The 22,499-nt window shown below is 27.3% G+C and overlaps 1 protein-coding gene and 1 long non-coding RNA gene across 4 annotated transcripts in view; one reads left to right on the forward strand and one right to left on the reverse strand.

Annotated features, from left to right (window-relative positions):
* The window catches only part of LOC105147740 (kin of IRRE-like protein 1), a 447,481-nt gene that overhangs the window by 392,741 nt on the left and 32,241 nt on the right, over positions 1–22,499 (reverse strand). The window lies entirely within an intron of this gene.
* Positions 10,448–22,499, forward strand: part of LOC147906755 (uncharacterized) — an 80,960-nt gene continuing 68,908 nt past the window's right edge. Inside the window, exon 1 of the long non-coding RNA XR_015548095.1 lies at positions 10,448–10,582. This is a non-coding gene — a long non-coding RNA (uncharacterized LOC147906755). The remainder of the gene's footprint in view (positions 10,583–22,499) is intronic.

Raw genomic sequence — 22,499 nt, forward strand, 5'->3', positions numbered from 1 at the left:
TTAAACAAATTTATTTTTACTAAGATCTGTAAAGAATATATATATTTATTTTAGAATTATATATTTTAGAATTATTTTAGAATTATATATTTATTTTAGAATTATATATTTTAGAATTATTTTAGAATTATATATTTTATAAAAAAATGTATAATTATTTTAGATAATATATAATTGTTTTATATCTAATTAAATAATGGGTTCAAAATTCAATGCTTACAAAAATTATATTTTCAAGCATGCGTTTATATAGCAATTATTTTTTAAGTAATGATTATTAGTTATTTTTTACTCAGTTTTAATTTGGATTTTAATTTATTTGTTACAGATGTAATTTTTAAGTAATTCTCCTGTTACATAATTTAGATAAAAGGAGAGTTATTTAAAATTTAGAGATAAAATAATTATATATTTTTTCTAAAATAATTATATATATTCTCTAAAGATCTTAGCAAAAATAAATGTGTATGAAATTTGAATAATACTTTAAAATTTTATACAAATTTATTTTTACTAGGAAAATGATTGCTATATGAACGCATGCAGTTTGCTGAAAAATAATCATACAATTATGAAAATATAATTTTTTAAGCATTGAATTTTGGACCGATTATTTAATTATAGATATAAGATAATTATGTATTATCTAAAATAATTATACATTTTTTTATAAAATATATAATTCTATAATAATTATATATATTCTCTAAAGATCTTAGCAAAAATAGATTGTATAAGATTTAAATAATACCTTAAAATTTTATTTTAGATAATACATGATTGTTTTATATCTAATTAAATAATGGGTTCAAAATTCAATGCTTACAAAAATTATAATAATATTTTCGCAATTGTATGATTATTTTTCATGAATTATTTTTCATGAATTGTATGGTTATTTTACATGAACGCATGCACACTGCATGCGTTCATATGGCAATATTTTTTAAATTAATTATGATAAGTTATTTTTTTACTCAGTTTTCATTTGGATTTTAATTTATTTGTTGCAGAAGTAATTTTTAAGTAATTCTCCTTTTACGTAATTTAGATAAAAGGAGAGTTACTTAAAATTTAGAGATAAAATAATTATATATTTTTTCTAAAATAATTATGTATAATATATTCTCTAAAGACAATTTTAGCAAAAATAAATTTGTATAAAATTTAAATATTTTAAAATTTTAAACAAATTTATTTTTACTAAGATCTGTACAAAATATACATATTTATTTTAGTATATATTTTATAAAAAATGTATAATTTTAGTAGGTAATATATAATTGTTTTATATCTAATTAAATAATAGGTTCAAAATTCAATGCTTACAAAAATTATATTTTCAAAATTGTATGATTGTTTTTCAGCAAACTGCATGCGTTCATATAGCAATTATTTTTTAAAGTAATGATTATTAATTATTTTTTTTACTCAGTTTTAATTTGGATTTTAATTTATTTGTTGCAAAAATAATTTTTAAGTAATTCTCCTTTTACGTAATTTAGATAAAAGGTGAAAACTTAAAATTTAGAGATAAAATAATTATATATTTTTTCTAAAATAATTATATATATTCTCTAAAGAAAATTTTAGCAAAAATAAATTTGTATAAATTTAAATATTTTAAATTTTAAACAAATTTATTTTTACTAAGATCTGTAAAGAATATATATATTTATTTTAGAATTATATATTTTAGAATTATTTTAGAATTATATATTTATTTTTAGAATTATATTAGAATTATTTTAGAATTATATATTTTATAAAAAAATGTATAATTATTTTAGATAATATATAATTGTTTTATATCTAATTAAATAATGGGTTCAAAATTCAATGCTTACAAAAATTATATTTTCAAAATTGTATGATTGTTTTTCAGCAAACTGCATGCGTTCATATAGCAATTATTTTTTAAAGTAATGATTATTAGTTATTTTTTTTACTCAGTTTTAATTTGGATTGTAATTTATTTGTTGCAGAAATAATTTTTAAGTAATTCTCCTTTTAATTTAGATAAAAGGTGAAAACTTAAAATTTAGAGATAAAATAATTATATATTTTTTCTAAAATAATTATATATATTCTCTAAAGATCTTAGCAAAAATAAATGTGTATAAAATTTAAATAATACTTTAAAATTTTATACAAATATATTTTTACTAAGAAAATGATTGCTATATGAACGCATGCAGTTTGCTGAAAAATAATCATACAATTATGAAAATATAATTTTTTAAGCATTGAATTTTGGACCGATTATTTAATTATAGATATAACGGACAAGTTCATTAGAATTCCGAAAACTAGCCAATGCGGATTTGTAACCCGTTAACCTCATCTACAAGACACCACCCAAATAACAGATTGTGATCAATCTATTGAATTTGTGTGATAGCTCACTGCATAACATCTCAGTTGTAACAGCAACGAAAAGATTAGTTTTTGCAGTGTGCTATCTGCGTTCATGCAAAATAATTCATACAATTATGAAAAAATAATTCATGAAAATTAATATTTACATACGGAAAAGAGTATGAGTAATTTTTGTAAGCATGAATTTTGCACCCCATATTAATTAGAGATAAAATAACTCATGTAGTATCTAAAATAAAATTTAAAGATTTTTACATTTTTAACAAATTATTTTGCTAAGATATTTAGGAGAAGATATATAATTATTTTAGAATATTATATTTTATAAAATCAAAGGTATAATATTTGAGATAAATACAAATATCTTATTATCTATAATATAAATAACGGTTCAAAATTCAATGATACAAAATTATATTTTCATAATTGTATGATTATTTTTCAGCAAACGCATGCTGTCATATAGCAATCATTTTCCTAGTAAAAATAAACAGTGTATAAAATTTTTAAAGTAGTATTCAAATCTTTATAAACATTTAGTTTTGTAAGATTCTTTTGAGCATATATATATTGATAGAATTATAGTATTTTATAAAAAACTGTAAAATAGGTTAGATTTAATACATAATTATCTATATATAATAAAAATCGGTTCAAATCAATGCTTACAAAAAGTATATTTTCTACTGGATGATTTATTTGCACAAACGGCATGCGGTGAATTATAGCAATCATTTTCATAGTAAAAAAAATAATGTGTTAAACCGTGTAAAGTATTATTTAACTTTCTAGATACATTGTATTTTGCTAAGATGCTTGTAGGAATATGTATAATTATTTAGAAAAAATAATAATTATTTTAGTCTCTAAATTTTAACAAAGCTCTTTTATCCTAAATATGTAAAAGAGATTACTTAAAAATGATCTGTACACAAATAAAGTAAAATCAAAATAAACGAGAAAAAAATAACTAATAATCATTACTTTTAAAAAATAAGGGTATATGAACCGCATCAGTTTGTTTAAAAACAATTTCATATAATTTTGAAAATATACTTTTTGTGAAGTCATTGAATTTTGGGAACTATTATTAAGTAGCTATAAAAAAAATGTAATATATCTAACATATTATACATTTGTTTAAAAATGATATAATTCTAAAAGAATTGCTAAAAATAAATTCTAAAAATATATTTCTTACAGAGCTAGGACAAAAATAAAGGGTGTAAAATGTTAAAATATTTAAATTTAACAAATATTTGTGCTAAAAGCAATTGTCTTTGGGAATATACATAAGTATTTTAGAAAAAAAATATAAGATGTGTTATCACTAAATTGTTAAGTAACTCTCCTTATCTAAAAATTAAAGGCGATACTGAAAAATTACATCTGTTAACAAATAAATGAAAAGCAATTAAAACTGAGTAAAAAAAGTAACTAATAATAATTACTTTAAAAAATAATTGATATATGAACGCATGCAGTTTGCTGAAAAAAACAAAATAATAAATTTTGAAAAGATAATTTTGTAAGCATGAATTTTGAACCATATAATTAAATAGATATAAACAACAGAGATAATACTAAAATTAATATAACGTTTTATAAAACAGATATTAATTCTAAAAAAATAATTCTAAAATAAATATTATATATTCGGGTACAGATCGAGTAAAAGAAATGGTAAAATTTTAAAATATTTAAATTTTTATACACAATTATTTTTGATAAAATGTTCTTTAGAGAATATATATAACTATTTTAGAAAAAAAAGTATATAATAGTTTATCTCTAAATTTTAAGGTAACTCGCCTTGTATCTAAATTAGTAAAGGAGAATTACTGAAAAAATACTTCTGCAACAAATTAAATTAAAATCCAAATGACAACGAGTAAAAAAATAACTTATAATAATAAGTTTAAAAATAATGGCCAATATGAAACGCATGCCGTGTGCTGGGTCATGTAAAAATAATATACAATTCTGAAAATATTCATGAAAAAAAATAACAATTGCGAACATAGTATTATAGGTTGTAAGCATGACTTTGAACCCATTATTTAATTAGATAGTAAAACAAGCATTATACTAAAATAAAATTTTAAAGTATAGTTACATTATACAATCTATTTTGCTAAGATCTTTAGAAAATCTATTATATTCTTTTTAGACTTTATATTATAAAAAAATGTATAATATTTTAGATAATAAATAATTAGCTTAGTCATAAGAATAATCGGTCAAAAATTCAATGTTACAAAAAATTATATTTTCATAATGTATGATATTTCAGCCACTGCAGGCGTTTCATTTATAGCAACATTTTTAGTTAAAAAAAGTTTGTATTACAAAAATTTAAAGATATGTAAAAGTGGATACCAATTTATTGCTAAAATTGCTGTAGAGAATATATAATTATTTTGAAAAAATATATACTTATTTTATCTCTAATTTTAAGTTTTCACCTTTATCTAATATGTAAAGGAGCATTACTTAAAATTATTTCTGCAACAAATAACTAAAATCCAAATAAAACTGAGTAAAAAATAATAATATCATTACTTAAAAAAGAATTGCTATATGAAGCTGCAGTTGTGAACACCCAAGCATCAAATTTGAAATTAATTTTTGTAAGCATTGGAATTTTGAACCCATTATTTAACAAGATATAAAAACAATATGCATCTATCTAAAAAATATACATTTTTGGTATAAATAATAATGTTAAAAACAATTCTAAAATATAAATTCTAAACAAATTATATATATTCTAAAGATCTTAGAAAAATAAATCTTTTTAAAATTTTAAAATATTTAAATTAGTATACAAATTTTTTGCTAAAATTTTTTTAGAGAATAGATTATAATTTTAGAAAAAATATAGTACTCTGAAATTTTCTCTAAATAAAACTCTCTTTATTAACTTATATAAAAAGAGAGTTATTCAAAATACTTAACATTTTATACAAATTTATTTTCGCTAAGATCTCTTTAAATGAAATTATATTACAATAATTATTTGGAGAATATATAATATTCTTAGGAGAAAATGTATCATATTTAACATCTATATAGAATTATGTGATAAATTAGTTATAGAATATAGAATTATAAATCATTTTATTTAACAATGATTTAAAAATAATCTTTTCAAATTATGTCAAATAAAATGATTTAAACAACTAGCGAAACAAAAGGTAAAGATGACACAACATAAAAAATAATATTTACACCAGGGGCTCATCAGTGCCGAGTCTCCCCAGACCTAACTTCCTTCAGAATATGCACAGGACACTCGCGTAAACACCGCGATACACGGTAACGCGCGAGGATAAACTGAGTCCAAGAAACTAGAAACGGCACTCGTGAACGGCGACGCGACGAAACCGGCGCGGTTCGTTAATTTCAAGTAAATCGCGACGTTAGTTTCCCGGGGATTTTACACGAAGAGAATGATTTTACTCACTATCTAAAAATTATTAGATATTACATTCGAAGATCCGATTAATTGTAGATATTGAGAAATCATCTTCTTGTAAAACATCCTCTGGGTAAGTGGAGCTCCCTCACCACGTCAAGAGTGTCCCGTGAGAGGGACGATAATCTTGAAAATGTTACTAAATGCTATGATACGATGCTATATTGCAATCGGTTAACTTTAGAAACGAATATGACGTCTGCAATCGTATCATTGCGAAAAAGTCAAAGCAGATACAGGGCGGAATCTTTTATTGATGCATAGATAATGCTGTAAGAACGATTAGATCTATACAATAGGCGGAGATGAATAAAAGGAAGAAATGTTTCTTTATTTAATTGTGCCAAAGGTACAGTACTTTTAACGGATCGTAACAGGGCACAAAATCAAAATTAACTAAATTGATTAATGTATAATTGTATGAAAGCAGGAATTGGATTTGGCATGAGCGTATTCACTCAAGTGCTTTTCTTGACTGGTGATACCGTTGTACAACAAATAGTGGTCGCATGTGCCTCCTTTTACCATTATTTTGGAAAACATAATAATCGCCAAAAAGTACAGATATCATACGGAAATATTGTATTTTAGGATATCAATAATACGTTACTAGTATGGAATAATATCATAAAGTATAATACAACGCTTCGTATTGATAGAACATTCTCCCCCTTGCGAAAGAAGATTTCAACAAAGTATGTGAAAAATAACAAGCCGCGGACACGGCTACGTTGTTTGTACGGTTCGGTAAGGGATAATAACTGCGCGATAAACTAGGGTTTAAACATGACGCCGCCGTCGTGACACCTCGTCATCCCAACGAAGGTCCGCGCAACCGTCGAACTACTAGTACTAACGTCGCTATACAAAATCAGTTACAATAATGTCGTACGTTTAATATTCGTCGATGAATATTATACGATTGCTTTATGTACGTTACGTTTTATTTCGTTACGCACAAACTATTATTTTTAGGACGGTATTCATAGGCGGTCTTATATCAAGACCGTCTTAAGTATAATTTAAGAAGTCAGAATAAGAGATCCGTATAACATCGTACGAAAAACCATTACTTAAGCAGTCTTGAATAAAGAAGGGACTATGAAGCCTCCGTAAATATCTAATAATCTATCTGTAAATGGGTAAATAGATATTTCTATTTATATTCATTATATTTGTCCAAATTGTTTCATAATTAAAAAAATGTTTGGTTACTTTACTTAAAGAAGGTATCTCATATATCTATTATTAATCGGTATTTGAAAAGTAAATTCGTCAAAGAGATTAATAAAATGAGATATAAACTCTGGTCACACCTTAGGTTTTGGCAATATTATTTGACCATCCTATGTAATTAATCTTCGCGTCGTGAATCTCTAATTTTCGTAGAGTAATGCGCGAGCGCCTCCACACCCACCCGTCCGTCTTGCGGCGAAGTCGCGACCGAATGCTAAAAGTGAGATCGACCACCGCACCGTGCCCCCCTTCGCCTTCGCTCCGCGTAACACCGCTTTTCGTCGCCAGTGACCCCCTTACCAACAGGCTTTTCGCACCAGAGTTTTAGAGTACCAACAACTATAGCGTATCAAACGACACGAAAACATTCAACGATTATTCAACGATTATAATTATATGTTATATTTTAAGATGATTTGAGCAAAAGGATATGCGATAATTCGGCGTTTGCTTTGTGGCATATCGGGCACAATACTATATTATTGGCATTTGATTCTCTTAAACGAATTAGTAATTATTCGCGTGAGATATTTTGGTATATTTAACAATTCTCAATTTTCATAATTTTTTTTAATGATCCCAACTTCAATAAAGATTGATAAAATATTCTATAATGTTTTTTTTATAAGTAAATGCAAATTTCTTAAATCGTAAACAATTTGTGCCGAATACAATTTTTAGTCAAATCTTAAAATTGACATTTTATAATTGGAATAATGGTACATGTTTTTTAAAAACATATATTATTTATATGAAACATTTTATCCTTTAAAATATTTTACTTCAGAGTTTTCATTTTGTAAAAAAAAACATTTTTCCCATTTGTAACTATTTTTGTTATAACAATTATTTACAATTTATTAAAAATACCAATTTTGCAAAAAACTTTCTTAAAGGAAATGTCAAAATGTCGTAAAACGTTTAAAATTTCATTTACTTGCAAAAGCGCCAAAAAATTAAAAGTATGTAATTAAAAAAAAAAATAAAAGCGTTTTTTTAGTATTAATTCAAAATTTTTAAATAATTTCACTTTGACTATTTTTTATTTAATATTTTATAATTTTTGGGAAAAACTTTTATATCTTTTACTTTAAAAAGTTTTTTTCATTAATTCTACATTTTATATTTTAAAAAAGGGTTTCTAAACCCCTTTTTCATTTTTTATTTTAAATAAATTCGTTATGTATTTTATCATGATCGCCGTTACAAATAGGTGTCTTAAATAATTTAGTAATAAAAAAATTAAATAAGATTAAAAGATATTTGACTCTTAGCTAAAGCGTATTCGGCACAAATTGTTCACGATTTGGAAAATTTGCATTTATCTTTATATAAAAAACAATATATAATATTTATAATCTTTATTGAAGTATGAACCTTAAAAAAGAAAATGAAAATTGGAATTAAAAAAAATTTTCAAAAAAATCTCACGCGAAAATTTTAATTCGTTTTAGAGAAGCATTAAAGTAATATAGGATTGTGCCGAGATGCCACAAAGCAAAACGCAAATGTACGGCGATATCCGGGTAAACAAATCATGTAAAAAAATTGAATAATTTTTTAATAAACGTTCAATATTTTTAAAATGGGGATAGTGGGGGCAATCTAAAGAACATTGGCGAAAACTGGGGGGGGAAGGGGGTAAATGGCGCCCAAAAAGGGGTTTTGGGGACGCGGAGGGGAAGGCGAAGGGGGGCACGGTGCGGTGGTCGATCGTCACTTTGCATTTCGTTCGACGCCTTCGCAGCAAGCGAACGGTGGGGTGGAGTCGCTCGCGCTTAATCTACGAAAATTAGAGATTCCGAACGGAACTGATAATTAATACAAAGGATGGTCAAATAGTTATTGCTCAAAACTAAGGTGTGTACCAGGGTTATATCTCAATCTTTATACTCTCTTTTACGATTTAGTCAAAAAGATTATAAAGATTAATAATATAATTCTTTTAAATAAAGGATAAACGCAAACATTTTTTAATTAATGAATAATTTTACTAAAAATAAATTAATGAATTAAAGAAAATCATATATTACCCTTACAGTATATTAATTAGATATTTAAGGGCGGCATTCCTAGTCCGTTTTCAAGATTGTCTTAAGTAATGTTTTTACGATGTTAATACGGGATCTCTGATTTCGTGATTCTTAAAATTATACTTAAGACGGTCTTGAATATAAGACGACTATGAATACCGGCCTAAAATATAGATATTTTTGTGCCCTAACGAATAAAACGAAATGTACAAAAAGCATCGTGTAATATTCATCGAAAAATATTTAAAAGGGAACGAATATTTTTTAATGATTTTTAAATAAAGGCGTAGTTAGTACGTAGTATTTTGCGGTTGGCGCCCTGACCTTCGGTTGGGGATGGTACGAGGGTGGCACGGGGAAAGGCGGTCATGTTTTTGCTAGTTATCGCGCAAGTGTATTATTCCCTTAACGAAGTTGTACAAACAACGTAGCCGTGCGGGCCCTTTTTTTTTACATTACTTTTTGAAATTTTTTTCGCGAAGGGAAGTTTTAAAACATACGAAAAGTTGTTATACTTTAGAAAATTATTATACTAGAATCGATTAGGAATATAAAAAAATACAATATTTGTATTTATATCTAGTACTTTTTGCGAAATTATTATATTTTCAAAAAAAAATGTGAAAAAGGAGCAGCATGCGCCACGACTACTGGTTGTACGAACGTATCACACAGTCAAAGAAAAGCAACGGATTATGAATACTCTCATGCAAAAAGTCCCCAATTCCCTTTCAATACAATTATACAGGTTTTTAAAAATTTAATTAATTTTGATTTTGTTTTCACCTTTTTGGTTTTGATCCGTTAAAAAATTAACTGTAACTTTGGAACAATTAATAAAAGAAACATTTCTTCCTTTTATTAATCTCCAGCCTATTTTATAGATTCTAATCGTATCTTACAGACATTATCTATGAATAAATAAAAGATTCAGCCCTTTTATCTGCTTTGACTTTTTCGCAATGATAACGAATTGCAGACGTGATATTCGTTTCTAAAAGTTAACCGATTGCATAGTAATAGCATAGTAATAGCTATTTATTACATTTTTCAGATTATCTTCCCACTCACGGGTACACCTTGACGTAGTGAGGGGGCTCAGTACCCAGACGATATTTTACACGAAAAGAATGATTTTTCTCAAATATCTAAAAATTTTCGGATATGTCTGAATGTATATATCTAGACAAATTTTTAGATATTGAGTAAAATCGTTCTCTTCGTGTAAAAATCCAACGGGGAAGCTAACGTCGCCGATTTACTTGAAAATGAACGAACCGCAGCCGGTTCGTCGCGTCCCGCGTTTCGGGAGTGCCGTTCTAGTTATTGGACTCAAGTTATAGTCCGCGCGCGATTACAGTGCATTCGCGAGTGTTTTACGCGAGTGTCCTGTGCATATTCTGAGAGGAGGTGGAGGTCTGGGAGAGACATCGGGCACTGATGGAGCAACCTGGTGGTAAATATTATTTTTTATTTGTGTAATATTAACCTTTTTTCGCTAGTTTTTTAAATCATTTTATTTGACAATAATTTAAAAATGTATTTTTAAATCATTGTTAAATAAAATGATTTAAATAATTCTATATTCTATAAAATAATTATATAAAGTAATTCTATATATATATATATAGTAACTTCTATACTATATAGTTAATATATATAATAATTCTATATATAAAATAATTATACATTCCTCTAAGATAATTATATATTCTCCAAAATAATTATTGTATACTTATATTTTTTAAAGAAGAAACTTAGCGAAATAAATTTGTATAAAATTTTTAAGTAATTTTAAGTAACTCTCTTTTTTATATAATTTAGATTTTAGATAAAAGGCGAGTTATTAAAAATTTAGAGAAAATTTAGAGTACTATATTTTTTCTAACATCCATATATATTTCTCTAAAGAAAATTTTCGCAAAATAAATTTGTATAAAATTTAAATATTTTAAAATTTAAACAAATTTATTTTTTACTAAGATCTTTTAAAGAATATCATATAATGTTTTAGAAATTATATATTTTAGAATTATATATTTTATAAAAAATGTTATAATTCTTTTAGGATAATACATAATTGTTTTAATCTTGTTAAATAATGGGTTCAAAATCAAGCTTACAAAAATTATATTTTCAAAATTGTATGATTGTTTTTCAGCAAACTGCATGCGTTCATATAGCAATATTTTTTTAAAGTAATGATATTAGTTATTTTTTTTACTCAGTTTTAATTGGATTTTAATTATTTGTGTCAGGAACTAATTTATAAGTAATTCTCCTTTTAAATAATTTAGATAAAAGGTGAAAATCTTAAAAATTTAGAGATAAATAATTATATATTTTTTCTAAAATAATTATACATATTCTCTAAAGGAAAATTTTAGCAAAAATAAATTGTATAAATTTAAATATTTTAAAATTTTAAACAAACTTATTTTACTAAGAATCTGTAAGACTATATATATTTACTTTTAGAATTATATATTTTAGAATATTTTAGAATTATATATTTTTATAAAAAAATGTATTAATTATTTTAGATAATATCTAATTGTTTTATATCTAATTAAATAATGGGTTCAAAATCAATGCTTACCAAAAATTATATTCTTTCAAAATTGTATGATTGTTTTTCAGCAAACTGCATGCGTTTTATATAGCAATTATTTTTAAAGTAATGATTATAGTTATTTTTTACTCAGTTTTAATTTGGATTTAATTTATTTGTTACAGATGTAATTTTTAAGTAATCTCCTGTTACATAATTTAGATAAAAGGAGAGTTATTTAAAATTTAGATATAAAATAATTATATATTTTTTTCTAAAATAATTATATTATATTCTCTAAAGATCTTAGCAAAATAAATGTGTATAAAATTTAAATAAATACTTTAAAATTTTATACAAATATATTTTTACAAAGAAAATGATTGCTATGTGAATCCATGCAGTTTGCTGAAAAATAATCCTCCAATTATGAAAATATACTTTTTGTAAGCATTGAATTTTGAACCGATTATTTAATATAGATATAAGATAATTAGTATTATCTAAAATAATTATACATTTTTTTATAAAATATATAATCTTAAAATAATTATATATATCTCTAAGAAAATTTTAGTAAAATAAATTTGTATAAAATTTAAATATTTTAAAATTTTAAACAAATTTATTTTTACTAAGATCTTTAAAGAATATATATGATTGTTTTAGAATTATATATTTTAGAATTTATTTTTAGAATTATATATTTTATAAAAAATGTTATATTTTTTAGCTAATACATAATTGTTTTATATCTTGTTAAAATAATGGGTTCAAAATTCAAATGCTTACAAAAATATTTTCAAAATTGTATGATGTTTTTCAGCAAATGCATGCGTTCATATAGCAATTATTTTTTAAAGTAATGATATTAGTTATTCTTTTTTACTCAGTCTTTAATCTTGGGATTTTAATTTATTTGTTGCAGAAGAGTAATTTTTAAGTAATTCCCTTTTACGTAATTTAGATCAAAGGAGGAGTTACTTAAAATTTAGAGATAAAATAATATATATTTTTTTCTAAAATAATTATGTATAATATATTCTCTAAAGAAAATTTTAGTAAAAATAAATTTGTATAAAATTTAAATATTTTTAAAATTTTAAACAAATTATTTTTTCTAAGATCGTAAAGAATATATATATATTTACTCTTAGAATTATATATTTTAGAATTATTTTAGAATTATATATTATTTTAGAATTATATTTTAGAATTATTTTAGAATTATAATTTTATAAAAAAATGTATAATTATTTTAGATAATATATAATTATTTATATCTAATTGAATAATGGGTTCAAAATTCAATGCTTACAAAAATTAATTTTCAAAATTGTATGATTGTTTTTCAGCAAACTGCATGCGTTCATATAGCAATCATTTTCTTAGTAAAATAAATTTGTATAAAATTTTAAAGTATTATTTAAATTTTATATACATTTATTTTTGCTAAGATCTTTAGAGAATATATATAATTATTTTAGAAAAATATATAATTATTTTATATATATCTAAATTTTAAATGACTTCCTTTTATCTAAATTATGTAAAAGGAGAATTACTTAAAAATTAGATCTGTAAAATAAATTAAAATCCAAATTAAAACTGAGTAAAAAATAACTAATAATCATTACTTTACAAAATAATTGCTGAAAATAATCATACAATTATGAAAATATAATTTTTAAGCATTGAATTTTGGACCGATTATTTAATTATAGATATAAGATAATTATGTATTATCTAAAATATTACATTTTTTTTATAAAATATATAATTCTATAATATTATAATATTCTCTAAAGATCTTAGCAAAAATAAATGTGTATGAAATTTGAATAATACTTTTAAAATTTTATACAAATTTATTTTACTAGGAAAATGATTGCTATATGAACGCATGCAGTTTGCTGAAAAATAATCATACAATTATGAAAATATAATTTTTAAGCATTGAATTTTGGACCGATTATTTAATTATAGATATAAGATAATTATGTATTATCTAAAATAATTATACATTTTTTTATAAAATATATAATCTATAATAATTATATATATTCTCTAAAGATCTTAGCAAAAATAGATTTGTATAAGATTTAAATAATACCTTAAAATTTTTATTTTAGATAATACATGATTGTTTTATATCTAATTAAATAATGGGTTCAAATTCAATGCTTACAAAATTATAATAATTTTCGCAATTGTATATTATTTTTCATGAATTATTTTCATGAATTGTATGTTATTTTGCGCATGCAACTGCATGCGTTATAGCAATTATTTTTTAATTATTATTAAATTATTTTTAACTCAGTTTATTTGGATTTAATTATTGTTGCAGATAATTTTAAGTATTCTCCTTTACTATTTAGATAAAGAAGTATTAAAATTAGAGATAAATAATTATATATTTTTCTAAAATATTATATATATTCTTAAAGAATTTAGCAAAAAAATGTATAATTTAAATATTTAAAATTTTAACATTATTTTTATTAAAATATTTATTTAGATATATTTGAATATAATAAAAACATAAATTATTGAATATATTGTTTAACATTAAATTGGCAACGCACAATTATTTAATTATATGATTTAAGAAACTATGTATATCTTTTTAAAATGATATTATTTTACAGTTTTTGATTTTAATTATTATTCAAATAATTTATATATTCTTTTCTAAAAAGAACTTAGAAAATATAGAATTTTTAAATTTAATAATACCTTAAAATTTTCATTTTGTATAATAATATTTAAAATTTTATACAAATTATACTAATGATGTAAAATTCTATATTTAGAAATTAAAATTAAATAATATTTTCGAATTGTATAGAATTATTTCTGAATTATTTTTACAATGAATTTGTTATTTTTTTTACATTAAAAGCATTCAACTGCTCAATTATATGGCAATTATTTTTTAAATATTATTATAATTATTTTTTATATAGTTTTTTTATCATTTGGATTAATTTATTTGTTGCAGAAATAATTTTTAAGTAATTCTCCTTTAGTAATAGATAAAAGAATACTTAAATTTAGAGATAAATAATTATATATTTTTCTAAAAATAATTATAAATATTCTCTAAAGATTTAGCAAAATAATTGTATAAATTTAAAATATTTAAAATTTTAACAAATTATTTTACTAAGATTGCTACATGATACATATTTATCTAAAATAAAATTGATATTTAGAATTTAGATATTTATTATAGATAAAAATGTTATTATATATAATATATTTTTTTAATCATCTAATAATAATTATTATATTCTCTAAGATCTTAGCAAAAAATTTAATTTAATACTTGTAGATTTATTTTAGAAATCAGATGTTTATAATTAATAATATTTTAAATTAATGTTACTATAATATTTGCTTGTATATGTTCGAATTTTTATATGTGATTTAATACATACAATTGGTATGCAAAATATATTTTTAAGTAATATTATTTGTACACGTTATATTTAATTTATAGTGAAAATAATTATAGTATTACTAAAATAATTAATATTTTTTTATATAAAATTAATTTTTATAATATTATGTATATCTCTAAAGAAATTTTAGCAAAAATAAATTTGTATAAAATTTAAATATTTTAAAATTTTAAACAAATTTATTGTCCTAAGATCTGTAAAGAAGTATATATTTTAGATTATATATTTTAGAATTATTTTAGAATTATATATTTTATAAAAAAATGTATAATTATTTAGATAATATATAATTGTTTTATATCTAATTAATAATAGGTTCAAAATTCAATGCTTACAAAAATTATATTTTCAAAATTATATGATTGTTTTTAAGCAAACTGCATGCGTTCATATAGCAATTATTTTTTAAAGTAATGATTATTAGTTATTTTTTACTCAGTTTAATTTGGATTTTAATTTATTTGTTACAGATGTAATTTTTAAGTAATTCTCCTTTTACATAATTTAGATAAAAAGAGAGTTTTAAAATTTAGAGATAAAATAATATATATTTTTTCTAAATAATTATATATATTCTCTAAAGATCTTAGCAAAAATAAATGTATATAAAATTTAAATAATACTTTAAAATTTTATACAAATTTATTTTTACTATGAAAATGATTGCTATATGAACGCATGCAGTTTGCTGAAAGATAATCATACAATTATGAAAATATAATTTTTGTAAGCATTGAATTTTGAACCGATTATTTAATTATAGATATAAGATAATTATGTATTATCTAAAATAATTATACATTTTTTTATAAAATATATAATTCTATAATAATTATATATATTCTCTAAAGATCTTAGCAAAAATAGATTTGTATAAGATTTAAATAATACTTTAAAATTTTTATTTTAGATAATACATGATTGTTTTATATCTAATTAAATAATGGGTTCAAAATTCAATGCTTACAAAAATTATAATAATATTTTCGCAATTGTATGATTATTTTTCATGAATTATTTTTCATGAATTGTATGATTATTTTGCATGAACGAAAATGAAATTTTGTAATGTTAATTTTTATATGCAATTTTAACGTAAATTATAGAGAAATAAATGTATAATATATTCTGTCTTTCCTAACGTTTCCGTTTTTTTTTTGCAAGCAACTAAAAAATGACAACTTTTCATTTGTGTTATTGTAGCCAATGAGCGATATAATATAAAACGGAGGATACCGGTGTATCTTGAATAAATAATGTCTCACTTGCGAAGAAAAGCGTATTAAAATTGACAGGTCGGATACAATTTGAGACGCTACGTTACACTCATGGAACAAAAGTGTGCGGGGGTCAAGGTTTACAGAAGCAGCACACGAAGAAAAGTTAGTGGCTTAGTCCGCGCACGGGCTCGCAAAACGTGGGATGGTTGCAGGCAGTTTACTTTTTAATTCGGCCCGGCCCAGGTGCTTTAATAAAACCGTTGAAACAAGCGGGCGAAAGAAAGCAACGGGAGCGGAGCCACTGCCTCCTCTCTCTTGCTACCACCCCTTTTTTTTCTTTTTCTGCAACTCGTGTTACACGCGCGCAACGTACCGTACATTCACGTCAGAGGCGCGGTTCTTGGCTTTTTAATTAATAAACACCCGGTGGACGTAAAGCGTATTACGACGCGGTGGTGTTCGCCTGTGGCTCTATAATAATACCGCTAATAACAATAATAATAAACAGCAGAATTATTAGGTCGATTAGAATTACTGTCGTTATTATCACTATTATCAGCGTTATTATCGCCATTATTATTATAAGATAGCGGCAATGATGCAACGAGGCTAGCAAAATAAAAGACGGAGAGCAAGAAAGAGAGAAAGAGAAAAACCCGCTTGGCTTTCATTAGAGTCCGCATCCCTGATAACGCATCGGCTAATTTCACGCCCAAGCCTGCAACACTCAGCCGAGTTTCCGCGGTTTCTACGACTTTAGAGCAGAGTAGTTTCTCTTCTCGTCTCCCACAGACTCTCTCTCTCTCTCTCTCTCTCTCTCTCTCTCTCTCTCTCTCTCTCTCTCTCTCTCTCTCTCTCTCTCTCTCTCTCTCTCTCTCTCCTCTCTCTCTCTCTCTCTCTCTCTCTCTCTCTCTCTCTCTCTCTCTCTCTCTCTCTCTCTCTCTCTCTCTCTCTCTCTGTCTCTCTCTCTCTCTCTCTCTCTCTCTCTCTCTCTCTCTCTCTCTCTCTCTCTCTCTCTCTCTCTCTCTCTCTCTCTCTCTCTCTCTCTCTCTCTCTCTCTCTCTCTCTCTCTCTCTCTCTCTCTCTCTCTCTCTCTCTCTCTTCCTCTCTCTCTGCGTTACGGCGGATCTGGTTACACTACACGATGTGAATGTCGACAAGAAAATTCAGAGAACCTTCTAATTACGCGCCCGGAAACTCGCACTTTGGAGTTTACGATCCTTGATGAATATTGATCGGCTATCCGTCTTTTCGAGCGCTCGGTCACGAGGGCCAAAGTTACAGTACAGAGACAGTAATCCTCTCATGTTCGTTTTGACGAATCGCTTCATTCGCGATTCCTGAAACGACTGGTTGTTGGAATACGCAATGTAATATTTAAATGGTCATATTCTCTGTCCGTTGAAGGTAATTGAAAGTGTAGCCTCGACAGTAAAACAAAAAGGAATACAAAAATAGGATTTATCCGTGCGAAGAAATTGAGAGACACTGCTTGCAGTATAGATGAACGCAATTTGTCAAAATAATTGCGACACGCAAAATATCCGCAATTGTCGCAACGAGGATGCGGAAAAATAATCGTTATGGCCATTAATGTATCGCAACAGCGCGACGCAATGAGCGCCGTTTCCAATCTGGCTAAAACGGATGTTATTTGCACAGACACATACGGGCTATGTGAGATAATAACTCGGAAATGTTATACTCTTCGCGCGCACGACGTCAAAATCGAAGGGTGGGAAAACCAAATAACGCAATTTGCCGTTCACGGTTACGTAGTTGCCATAATTGTGACACCTCATTAAAACGGTTCGAGTTTCCGGTCGACGTGCGAAAATAGTATTTAATCTGGCGCGCGCGTGCATTGAGGGATAGGAGTGTGAAAATGAGATTGTTTTCCACTAAGCGTTAAATGTTTATCGACGGTCATCGAACAGCTCATTACGGTTACGCAAATTTTCGGCGTGGTAACGCCGACGAAAATTGAGAGAGGAAACAAAGAACCGGGGGTAGGGGGGAGGGGGGGAGGCACGGAATCTCGCTCGTTGCCAAAATATGCGAAGAATGGGGTAACAACGGGACGGTGCGACGAGGTAAAATAAATTTCAGCGCAATACGAGCGCGAGTTGGAACAAAAGTGCCGCGGAATTTACGTTTGCATGGCGCGGATTTGTTGTCGCAAATAACGGCGCCCAAATGTTGTATGAGTTGCTGCTGAATAAGCATTAAATAATAAATAATCTCCCAACTGATCATACTCACTTAACGGAAACGCACGCACTCATGCCCGCAAATAATTGCGCGAATTTTGAACGCGATCCCCTCAAATCGCGATATATAGTAATCAGCCAAGTATAATGTTTCTATATTATCGAATCCTGAAAGCTTCATACAAAAATAACATCGTTATTGTTTCGCGAAATTTTAAATTTTAAACCGGACGCGGAAATATTCACCGACGCGCTGAGATGCATAATTCGGGAATTGCACCCGGTGCAAAATGACGATCAGGTTCCCATCAATTTCATAAAAAAATATGCACGCGCACGTAGCTTTTTTGTAATGGCCATCAGATTAAAGATTATTTATTATTTGTCATACATTCGGGCGCAATTCGCGCAATAACGCGTGTCACGGACGCGCGGGAATGTAAATTTTCCCGCCACCTTTGTTCCATCCCTCTCCCGCATCGGATCGAAATATTTATGTTCGCCCACACGTCATCGTTTGTCGCGAATAACTTGTCGGGTGAATTTGCCAACAATAACTTTACGCGCTCGCTCGCGCGCGTACGCTACCTATAACCCACGCAATAAAATATTTTATAAAATCTAACTTACGAGAAAATGGCATAAGATATTTTTCATTTCAAATAATTTTTCATTTTGAATAATTTCAAAAATTACACGTATTGTATCAAAAAATTTAATATGCTGTACATAAAAAATTTTCTAGTTTTAACATAAATCTCAAACAACATATAGAAATTGATTTTTTTTAACGTCAACATATGTCCATGTGTAGAGGAAAAAAAATACTGTCCCATCAATATAAGAAAAACAATAGAATGCTTTTACAGAATTGTGTAAATGCCTATCGAGCGTCCACCGTGTTTCGAAAAAATAAGAAAGGTGATATTTTTTCAAAATGACCGTGATTCAAATAATGCATTTTGAACTGCGTTACGTTTATTTAACGCTCGTATGACTATTGTGCTTCAGCGATCGCTGCAGCTTTGAATCGAACGGAGAATGGACAGTTAAATAAAGTACAATAAAGTTACGGAAATAGAGATCCTTTTGCAGTATTGTTATTGGTTATTCTAGCCTTGGTTACCCGACGCCACTCACGTGTTGCCTGCCCTATAAAAAAAAAAAAAAAAGACAGAGCGAGAAAGAGAGAGGGGAAAAGGGTAAAAATGCAGGAAAACTCATTGAATGCAATGCACACGTGAGAAATGCTCCGCCGAGCTCAGTTTCGGGTTACATCTTTCTTCATCCCCCGCACGTCCGTGACGTGAGAAGACTAACCCTTTACCGATGAAACAAGGCGCCACTACGTCGAAACGTGTTACCAGGCGGATGGGGACGCCAAAGTTTCGCCCGTCCGTGCAAGACGCTGGCTGGATGGAAGACAGGGATGCTCCGGAAACGAGGCACTTCGGTGTGCTACTTAAAACACCTAGCCACTTCTTGTCGAGTATCTTCTTGCGAGATTGGCCGAACACGAGACGACGGAACAACGAGGGACGTTGTAGGAAAAAGCTAACAGAAATTTGAGAGGTGCCGGAATACCGTTGGATGAAAGATATAAGACTATTGAAAGATATAAGACAAAGTTGCTTTCCCTCTCAGATACTTCCTTTCGAAAAAAAATATGTTTCCATATAAATACGAGAAGGTGATACGTCGCGAAAATTCACATGTTAGAAATCGCGTGGAAGAAACGTTTGCAATATTTCGCACAGCGTCGTAGTTCGTACAGTAGAATTGTCACAAACTCCTTATCCTAAAATTCCATAACTTTTTCAAAAAAAATTTCATTATTTTCTCTTACAATATTTTGAAAAAATAATAAAGAAAAAACGGGCAATTAAAAGCGTTAACGCGGTAATTGATGCTATTACCTTATAAACATATTATTTCAATCGTAAATCTTACATAACTATAAAAATTGAACGTGTTAAGGCTCTTAATTGCCCGTTTTTTTATTTATTATTTATTTAATATCTTATTAATATCTCAAGAGCTCAATTATTCTCATTAATTATTCGCTTTTTAATATTTTGAAATTATTCGTCTGATGACGGAAACCGTCAATATTTTGTTGGGAGTAATTTAGACATAGCAATGTAAATTACCATTAATATTGCTGAGTGCTGACACACTGCTTGCATTTAACTTTGTTAAGTTGGCAGTATTCCAAAATTGCATAAATGTGATATATGTATATTAAACTTTAAAGCGAAGAATTTTAATTTTTCAGAAATTCCTTAATTTTCCCTGATTTACCTGACTGTTCAATTTTCCTGATTTCTAATTTTGTGACAATACTATATAGTGACATCATTAGAACACGATAATATTCGAGAAAAATTCTGTATTTCAAAACAATTTTAATTTCTATACGATTTAATCGTGTTCGATTTCAAATCTCGTTGCATCATCGAAACACGTTACAGACCGACGCAAAGTTTCGTTTCATAAGACACGGGACAGTTCGATATGGGGGTATGCCAGCAACATGCGCCCAACAGTTTCCAAGTAATAATCTTCTTACAAGTTTGAATGGAATTTGAGGGAAGAAAGGACACACGAGCGACGTCGTATCAGAAGACAGATAGGAACAAGGCAAAAAAAAAAAGATGGAAATTCAGACAAAATCGGGATACAGTGTAGAAATACACGAGAAACAAAGAAATGGGAGCATTGTTCGCGTGCAGATGATTGCAATAAGTTAAAATTCTATTCTTTTCAGCTATATTTTACGCTTTTTGCACCAAAAAAAAAACAAAATTAACGCACACTCGTGCTTTAACGAAAGGAAAATGAGAAAAAAGATGATCGTAGAGAATGTAACTAAGGGAAGAACAGACTAGTTTTCCAAATTGAATGACAGCGATAAAATCTCTGACGAAGATCGTTGAACGGTATAGAAATGAAGAAAAAAGTAGGATCGGGGGAGGATTTTTAATTTAATTCATCTCGCAAACATCCCATCGCGTTCCACTCGATGGCCTCCTTAGGGTCAACAGGAAGACTTTCGCATGATATCATCACACCGTCCTGAGTGTCGCTTAATTCTTTTTTCGTCGCGTACTGTTTTACCGTCAAACGAAGCGGAAGTAATTCCCCACTTCAATTATGCTCTTGGACCCGGTGTTCCATTAGCCATAACGCGATGATGCGACAATAATAATGATGAGCGAAGGTAAAGATCCAATTTTCTACGCGGACACGTTAAATAAATTTGCTTTCATTAAACCAACGTGCGGGCGTGATATACACACGCGTGTCCCCTCCTACGTGTCATCTCATGAAAGTATATGACGTTGAATGTAATAACCGATGGCCAAACGTGGAAGCATGGACCAGCTGGTAGCCACTAATGGCCGAGAACGAAAATAATATTAACGGGATAATCCTCGTGGATTGCGGACCGTCCAATCACAGACTGGTCATACGTACCGGTTGGTAAGGAATTATCGCTCAAACAATCGAAATGGCAAACACCACGTCAGTCGTGGATGAGCCCCAACGTTTGACGAGAGGAAGAACTTAACTAACGCAATATTTGGTTCGTCCATAACAAACCGACCCTCTCTCCTTCCGGTTTACGTACATATTTACCCCGGTAAACACACTGTGGTGTGTGCACACGCATAACTTCGCCTTACCACTCATAATCGTCCGCGTATATGTATAGCGAACTGGGAATTTCACGAACTCGCGATTAAATTGAAATTTTTTTTTGTCAGCCACCCTTTCAACTAATTAATTCACAAAACTCCGACGGGAGTCAGAGGTAGTCGCGCGTGCGCCTCGGCCGACACCGGCCTACACATTTTCGATACGCAACACAACGAAACAATCAATATTTTGATATCAAAGTTTACATACCGCAGCAATGTAGAAA

The sequence above is a fragment of the Acromyrmex echinatior genome, chromosome 18 (assembly GCF_024713525.1).
Source record: "Acromyrmex echinatior isolate Ae372 chromosome 18, ASM2471352v2, whole genome shotgun sequence".
Taxonomy (NCBI): Eukaryota; Metazoa; Arthropoda; class Insecta; order Hymenoptera; family Formicidae; genus Acromyrmex; species Acromyrmex echinatior.